This window comes from Salvelinus fontinalis, chromosome 27 (assembly GCF_029448725.1).
Source record: "Salvelinus fontinalis isolate EN_2023a chromosome 27, ASM2944872v1, whole genome shotgun sequence".
In the NCBI taxonomy this organism is placed as follows: Eukaryota; Metazoa; Chordata; class Actinopteri; order Salmoniformes; family Salmonidae; genus Salvelinus; species Salvelinus fontinalis.
Genome location: NC_074691.1, coordinates 2,750,184 through 2,759,929, shown reverse-complemented (window position 1 = coordinate 2,759,929; position 9,746 = coordinate 2,750,184).

The window sequence follows — 9,746 nt, the reverse complement described above, 5'->3', positions numbered from 1 at the left end:
TATGAGATTACCGGAAATGCACGCCCCTGTTAACTTTCAGCGACCAATGAGGAGTTTATGACGTCATGTAAAACTGAATAAATACGGAATTAGCCATGTAAATTACCATCGAAAGAGCCTGTAGTAACCTTTTGCATGGTTTTACGATTTTTCCAGTGAAGTATCACTTCACTTGTGTGTAAAGGACTTTGGTCATGTGCCATGGCCTACAGGAAAACAGTCTAAGGAGACGATTTTTCTTACACCCACCCACTGAGCCAGATGTCCCTGAATAGGATGTTTGTGAAAGTAGTATTTTTGGGAAACTGAATAGAATTACATTATTTCCAGCTTGTATGACTGTTTTAATGAATGATTCACATTATCTCCAGCGTTCATGACAACTTGTTTAAATGTTTACAGTTAATCGATTTACAATCCTCCAAGGTTACAGAATATGTTTCCTCACACACTCAGTCTACAAGATACCTAGTCTAAACCAATTATCTTGTATCCCAAATACACCCTACCCCCTATGTAGGGCACTACTTTTGACCAGGACCCAAAGGGCTCTGATGAAAAGTAGGTCACTATATAGGGACTAGGGTGCCATTTGGGACATACAGTCAATTGCACATGAAGGCTGTACCTTTTTTGATGAGTTACCCTAGTCATAGCCTACTGTTGAACACAAACACAGCAACATACTGCCACATAGTGAAATACTGCCGCAATGACTGGCCAGGGGCCTGAAACAGTAACCTTATCTGCTCCTCTTTCAGTGGGCCTTTCTTTACCTACACAATATCCCGCTCGGTAAAGCTTTAAATACTTTTAAAACAGCTATAATTTGTTGTTTAAAATTGTGTGATAGTCATTCATAAACACTTCATAATATAGGTAACCTTATAATAAAAGGTAACCTTATCACATAATACTATTTCATTTATCCACCAGTTATTTCCTCTTGTACCTACCAGTACAAGAAGTGGAAGATAACAAACACAGTAGTCACAGCCTGTGCTTTGCTTGGAATTGCCAGCTAAAACATTCCTGGAATAGAAGGAAATAACACTCCTGATCTTTGGAGTCAATACCATGGAGAACATAAAACAATAGTCCTTGTTATCCTGAGGTCAAGTGCAGCACCCCCCTCCCCCCAAAAATAAGTGTATATATTTTTTACTTATTTATTTAAATAGAGTGTTAAAGGTGCTGCATGGTCAATCTGACATCTGCATTGGCCGTGCAGCTTTTATGGTGATATGGCCTCTGCAGAAGAAAGGGCATTAATACTTTCACTTCCCCCGAGCAGTGCAGAGCTGTTGTCAGCGTTGTCATACTTGAGTAAAAATAAAGATACCTTAATAGAAAATGTATAATTTTTCCTGTCCTGCTAACAATTCAAAACGCAACAAGTACTTTTGGGTGTCTGGGAAAATGTATGGAATAAAAAGTACATTATTTTCTTTAGGAATGTAGTGAAGTAAAATAAAAAGTAAAAAAAATATATATAAATAGTAAAGTACAAATGCAGTAGAGTTAAAATAGTTATTCCATCAAACTTCAAATTATTAGAATAGTACACAACGCAGAACAGAACAACCAGGTTGAGGGTCAGTGGCCAAAACCCGCAACAGGAATACTCCAAGTTCAGACAGAAGGGGGGAGTCAGATCGCTATGATCGCCAGGAACTTTTGGTGTCTATTTTTAATTGTTACGCTACTGGTGCTGCCTGTTGATGTTAGGTAGGGAGCTACAGTAGCTGAATGATGTTAACATCTTTGGGTTTTGTTTCATTAAATGTATTTTATTTCATCCGGGTGCTTGTGTCACCTACTAACACCCTGGTACTACCCGTAGCTCCCGCTCTCCTCAGTCCGAGAAAACACAGAGAGAAATGGATGTGTTGCAGATTACTCCTTTGTAAAAGTCCATAACGTGAAATAAATAAAGCATCCCAAGGTTAATGCTGTAGATATTGTTATAAGGGAGTGTGATGCTATTGAAACATGTAACTTTCAGAGTTTTATTGTTATTAATATAGTTTACAGAGTGCTAAAGGTGCTGCTGTTGCTAGCTAGCATGCCTTTCTGTGATGCAGACGGTTAGCTGAGCTGCCGACTGGTGCTGGCGGTGCATCATGGGAGATGTAGTTTGGTCCTCTACGGTCTGAATGGAATAGAGGCGATTTCACATTGTAACTTGTTTATGTTGCAGTGTTTTTGTACATGAGTTGTTGTATTTTGGTACTGTCAACACTGAAAGCACCTAGCAATGTATTGGGGATGTGAGACAGGATATGTGTTTTACCTTTCTTCATGCTCCTGTGTAGAACAACTTGTCAGATGGTGCATTGGAGACTGATGTGTTCCTGTCCTGTCTTTTCACAATACTATTGCAGGTATGGTTCTATTGTCTAAGAATTAAGATGATACATTCTTTGTATTAAGGACTGGTTATTATTTTATAGTATACATTATGGCTTTATGTACGAGTGTGATTGTGTGAGTCCGAGTAAACACAGAGAGAAAGAACAACTTGTCAGATGGTGCATTGGAGACCGATGTGTTCCTGTCCTGTCTTTTCACAATACTATTGCAGATCAACATAAAAGCCTAAAAGACAGCCGTGGTGTCGCTCTTCATTTCTTGGTTCTCCTGTAGAACATAAGAAACCCGCTACACAAATACCCCCCAAAAACGACTTAAGTAGTACTTTAAAGTATTTTTACTTACTGTAAGTACGAAAAAAGTTGGCTGAATATCCTTTGGGTGGTGGACCATTCTTGATACACACTGGAAACTGTTGAGCGCGAAAAACCCAGCAGCGTTGCAGTTCTTGACACACTCAAACCTGTGCGCCTGGCACCTACTACCGTACCCCGTTCAAAGGCACTTAAATCTTTTGTCTAGCCCATTCACCCATTGAATGGCACACAATCCATGTATCAGTTGTCTCAAGGCTTAAAACTCCTTCTTTAACTTGTTTCCTCCCACAGCCGAGGGAAGTAGGGGTTCTGAGGATGCTGCAGCACCCCCTGAAAAATCTGAAGAAACAAACAAAACATTTATTTATTTTTTGCTACAAAACTAGTGCACTGGGCCTTGACTAGTCCTGTTTTAGCGGGCCGACATAGCCATCTGTAGCGTGGGCAAAATAACTTTTCAGCACCGCCGCCCACCCAACCCCCAAACTACTTCCCGCAGCTATGCTGTCTCCTGCCCATCGTCTACATTGATTGAAGCGGATTTAACAGGTGACATCAATAAGGGATCAGAACTTTCACCTGGTCCGTCTATGTCAATGGAAAGAGAAAGTGTTCCTAATGTTTTGTATACTCAGTGTAGAGCGACATGCGTCTTCACCCTGCTTTATTATTAACACGTTATAAACACACACTTGCTTTCTTGGCACAGGATACTCTCTCAAGTGGACTATGAGGTTTGCCAGAGGCTAAATAGAACACTCCAACACAACACTAACCCGTGGGAGCAATAGAACTAGTAACTGGGTTTGGAGAATATCACTACATACGGGTTTGATTGAACAGGGTTGTGTATAGGTGTTTCACTACTCCTCTCACCCTCCTAGATGGCGCTGTGGGACCATAGAAACAGTGGAGAAGGATCATATCGCCAAATATTAAGCTCTTTGGTTTAATACCACTGTTGGTTACACAATATACCTCAATGTACAACAGCAATGTTCTAACCTAACTCAATGTGAACTCTGAGATCAAGACATTTATATCCTGACAACATCAAACCAATTGATTCTCTGTCCAAACGATTTTCAACGGGAGACTTTTATGCTTTTTACCCTATTCAAGGTTATATACCTTCACTGTGTTACAATGAATTATCTCGACTAGCTCTGCCAACGTGCATAGAGGTTGTTAAGACGAATAGTAGGCGTCTCAAAATGGTACTACTTTTGACCAGGGCCCTATGAGCTGGCCCTGTTAAAAAAAAAGGAGTGCACTATAAAGGGAATAGGGTGCCATTTTGGGCAACAGCCTGAGATCTTTTCTTAATAGCAGATATGAGACTGTAAAGCTTTAATATGATCTAGGACAGGGTTAAGTGGGAGAAGGCAAGGGATCTAATGGATGACACACTGTATGTTTCCCCAAATAGATTTAGACCTGACCTGATTGGTTATTGAATCAAATCTGATTGAATGGATATTTTGTTTCTGAACAATATTATCTTCTCAGGGGCAGATTATTTATTAAGGGGGGGGGGGGGGGGGATGACATGAAATCACAACACATATCGTTCAATTACTTATTACTTTTTTTCACAGAGGTATGCATTTGCTGTAGGAGTTTTTTTGTGATCGGGTGTGCTGCAGACACAGCCAAAACAACCAATACTGTAACAGCATAGATGCATTTTTGCCTGTGGTAAAACACTTTCATGTATCTGTTATCTCTATCCAGGGAATACAGAGTCGCGTAGATTCGGATGATGTTGTTGCAGACGAGCCACTTAGGTAAGAACACCTTCCTAATATTGAGTTGCACCGGCATGCCTTTCCCCCTCAGAACAGAGCCTCAATTCATCGGGGCATCGACTCTACAAGGTGTCGAAAGCATTGCACAGGGATGCTTGGCCCATGTTGACTCCAATGCTTTCCGCGGATGTGTCAAGTTGTCTGGATGTCCTTTGGGTGGAGGACCATTCTCGATACACACGGGACACTTTTGAGCGTGAAATACCCAGCCGTGTTACAGTTCTTGACACAAACCGGTGCGACTGACACCTACTACCATACCCTGTTCTAAGGCACTTAAATGTCTTTCCCATTCACCCTCAATGGCACATACAGAAGCCATGTCTCAATTGCCTCAAGGCTTAAAAAGCCTTCTTTAACCTGTCTCCCCCCCTTCATCTACACTGATTGAAGTGGATTTAACAAGTGACATCAATAAGGGATCATAGCTTTCACCTGAATTCACCTGGTCAGTCTGAATTCAGAGCACATGTTCTTAATGTTTTGTTCACTCAGTGTACATCACAATCATTTCCTGCAAAGTTAAATCCCTGCAAACCAATCTCCACAATATGACATGGACAGATGTGTCTGTAATCGTGAAAAAGCATCAACTCATATTAAATACCCATATAGGAACAACTACTGAATTATTGTGTGTCTCCTCTGACAGGTAAACACATCATTGGAAAGGTATTGAATGGTGTTGCCTGTGAGTTACATTCAATTGATGGGTCCCCTTTCCTCCCCTTCTCCAGATGATGTATTCACAGCCTGTGTAGTTGTTTCCCTACTGTAGATGTGATCTAATGAAATCATCCAGGGGCATCAATCTCTCCCTATACACCCCAGACAGCCTGTTGGGAACCAGTGTTTTTAAACAACACACACAGTGGTGGAAAAAGTACCCAATTGTCATACTTGAGTAAAAGTACAGATGCCTTAATGGAAAGTTACTCAAGTAAAAGTGAAAGTCACCCAGTAAAATACTATTTAAGTAAAAGTCTGAAAGTACTTGGTTTTAAATATAGTTAAGTATCAAAAGTAAATGGAATTGCTAAAAAATATACTTCACTATCAAAAGTAAAAGTATAAATCATTTCAAATTCCTTATTTTAGGCAAAGCAGACGGCACCATTTTCTTGTTTTTGAAATGTACCGATAGTTAGGGGAGCACTCCGACACAAAGACATTCTTCACAAAAGATGTATTTGTGTTTAGTCCGCCAGACCAGAGGCAGTAGGGATGACCACGTGTTCTTTTGATAAGTGCGTGAATTTCACAATTGTCCTGTCCTGCTAAGCATTTAAAATGTAATGAGTACTTTTGGTTTGTCAGGGAAAATGTATGGAGTAAAAAGTACAATATTTTCTTTCGGAATGTAGTGAAGTAAAAGTTATCAAAAATATAAATAGTAAAGTACAGATACCCCCAAAAACTACTTAAGTAGTAGTAGAAAATATTTTTAATGGGGTTCTCCTTATTTTTATTTATTTATTACAAATTAATAAACTAAACATTTGCCATACTACAGACCAAGCCATGTCCTTAACACAGTATAATACAGTCTGATTAGTAATGAATGACTAGGTTTACCGTTTATCTATAATCCTAAACAGGGGCGCAAATTTGATTTTAGAAGTGGGGGGGACACACAACTTTTATTTTATCCAGTCGGATCTGCTCGGAGGCGTCCGCATGGTCCTAAAGCACACCATTGCCTCATTTTGTATCACATTCCAATGATAAAACTGGGGGGGACAAAAATGCAATTTCATGTCCCCCATCCCCGTCCCCAGTGAAAGTTGCGCCCTTGATCCTAAGTAACACCAATCACCCCGATGGCCAAGGTGGCTCTCAATAATGAGATAGATGCATAATATCTCAATGTTATAGTTTTAAAAGGTTGAGATAAAAAATTCCAGAGAAATCTCAGATCTTGGACAGAAAATACCTATTATTTAGCTCTAGCACAATATGACATCACAATATGTGCGTGGTAAGTGGTATAATGAAGACAGGTTACTGATGAGTCATAACCTATTATGATTGACCTCTCTGTGTGAATGTGTGTGTGTGTGTGTGAGAGAGAGAAAGTGAAAGAAAACAGAGGGAGGGAAAGCAAAGGGGAGAAAGAGCAGCGAGTGAAACATGGTAGAAATGATCAACCGAGACATCGCCACCATCAGAAAAGAACAGCAACAACTGCAGGAAACTGCTATGAGCCATTTGGCCCCACAGTAAGACACTTGGTCTTTTATTACATTAAGACTTTGTCCCAGCTGTCACTCAATCACACAGCACAACACATTCCACAGCTGTCAGTGTGCTAAACATTGAATTCCAGGAAGCCATGCCTCTCTCAGCAACTATGTGTGTGTGTGTGTGTGTGTGTGTGTGTGTGTGTGTGTGTGTGTGTGTGTGTGTGTGTGTGTGTGTGTGTGTGTGTGTGTGTGTGTGTGTGTGTGTGTGTGTGTGTGTGTGTGTGCGTGCGTGCGTGCGTCACTGCTAGGCGGTGGCCGGTCTCTGACTGACACAACCATTAGAGAGTTTTTACGCCTGTCTAAACCTAAACCTTATAATGGATTATACTCTGAGCTCTCTGTCATACTTGGGAAGGGGAGCCACGGCTGAGGAGAGAGGAGAGGGAAAGAACAGGAGAACAGCTCTCCAGGATTCAGAGGCTAGCCTCAGTGCAACAGACGTGGTTTAGGAACCATACTTGCGTGATGAGTAAACTTGTCTTGCATAATGATTAGGCTTTTCTTCAGTGGGAAAACACAGTGGGCCGCTGCTGAGGAGAGGAGACTACTGTGTGTCTGCAGCTCTCCAGGATTCAGAGGCTAACCTCAGCCTCTGCTACACACCCACTGACTGACTGCTCAGTCATCCAATGAGTACTCTCACGGGCCATAGACAAATCTCAAGCTATATGAATGTTGGTTTGGAATGACTACCAAATGAGTGTCAAGCTAAGACCCCCAGACTCCACTAGTCTGTTGTGATGAGGAGGGGGACGGAATCTCTGGCTTTCTCATACATTGGGGTTTGAGAAGGAGGCAAGGAGAGAGGACGCGAGGAGTATGCAATTGAGATTCTCACAGAGTATTTTGAATGGATGCCTAAATCAGGATTTGCCTGCGTCACTCACATCAGAATCAAATACTCAGACTGACTCATAAGAGTAGGCAGTTCTGTAAAAAGAAAGAGTGGCAGAGGTTTATAAGTTCAGCACGACCTTATAAGCAGTGGAACAACAAGCCATCAGTCTGCTGGGATCTTTGTCCAGAACGTTCAACAGGCAAAAGGGGCACAGAGCACACCCATTCATCATTGAGACTCATTGCTTTGTCTTTCCTGACAGGGAAGGAAAATATCACAAAAAACACATAGATAACAAATAACTAGAAAACCGCCCCATGAATTGAAAAGTGTGAAAGATAGATTTTCTGTACAACGCAATATTGTTTCTGTCTGAGGGTTGTTCCATTCTGGAACAGAGATAAACACCCATCAATCGTGTTCCGTCTGAACGCTGAAGATTCCATTATGGAAGAACACAATACTGTTTAGCTGTTTGTGTTCAAAGCCACACAAAAGCTGGCCAAAGAACCAATTTCCTTTTCTTAAGAAACTCATTCATCTTCCACTGTTCCACATTCACAGCCCGAACAACAGACTAGTGAAGAGCCATTATCAAGCTGTCTGAGAAAATTAAATACACCTCACGGTCTCAACAATAATGGTCAAAGCTCAACTGAGAACTGAAAGAATACATTGAGGGTGCCTGTGGTAGGGCTATGCTTCTGAAAGCTCAATTTAATTTGTAGACGACAGCATCATACAGAATGGGGTGCTCCTCAAAATGAAAAACATGTGTCTAATTAGGGCCAGGAGTCTTTCCCTACCGTATGGCCTGACCACAAAAAAAAAACTCTGGGCCCTCGCCCCGAAAGTCAGGTACTTGGTCAGTAAAGCTCTCGGTTCTATCAGTTCAAACAACAAAAACCTCCAAAGAGACCAAACCCGCAATATTACACACAACACACTGCAGACTACACACTGCAGACTACACAGAGTCCAAACCAGCAATATTACACACAACACACTGCAGACTACACACTGCAGACTACACAGAGACCATACCAGCAATATTACACACTACAGACTACACAGAGACCATACCAGCAATATTACACACAACACACTGCAGACTACACACTGCAGACTACACACACTGCAGACTACACAGAGACCATACCAGCAATACTACACACAACACACTGCAGACTACACAGAGACCATACCAGCAATACTACACACAACACACTACAGACTACAGACTACACAGAGACCATACCAGCAATACTACACACAACACACTACAGACAACACACTACATACTACAGATTACACACTACAGACTAGACTCCAGACTACAGAGACAACACTCTGAACGACTAAAAGATGCAGCCTTGCATCAGACCAGTAACAACAGATATTGATTCGTCATACTGTGGATTGATTCTCTCACGGCACTGCTCGTCTGACACCATTACAGCGAGTCTCCACCGGGGTCTGAAAAGCATCTCCTGCTGAGATGCTATTGGATTACAATCACCGGCTTCACTCCTCTCCACATGATAAAGGTCAATGCAAAATAAAACAGCATTTTCCTATGGAGCGAGTCAAGCTTTATTGTTCTCCGGTGCCCGAGGGGCTGTGGACAAGCTAACACACACACACATGCATGCACACAAACACACACACACACACACACACTGTTTGCTTGCAAGGCTTCATGGGTTGACAGAGAGTGTGTGTGTATGTGCTTCACATTTAGCCTGACCTCTCACTGTGGGAGGGGAATTAATTCTGATGGCAACATAACAGCTATGACTAGAGATAGGCAGTGAAGCCTTGAAGAGGCACAGGGTGGAGTGTGAAAACTGTCTATCAGAGAATCGGCATGGGGCCCATAATAAAGTGACTCCAGAAAAGAATAGTCGACCACTGAGGCAAGGCTAGTATACCTGGCATCCGGTCATTATTTCCTCTATCAGATGTTTCAATCTGTCGGAGTAGGAACTCTAGGGGCCAGATTGAAGTGTTTGTTTCTCTGTCGGAGTAGGAACTCTAGGGGCCAGATTGAAGTGTTTGTTTCTCTGTCGGAGCAGGAACTTGAGGGGCCAGATTGAAGTGTTTGTTTCTCTGTCGGAGTAGGAACTCTAGGGGCCAGATTGAAGTGTTTGTTTCTCTGTCGGAGTAG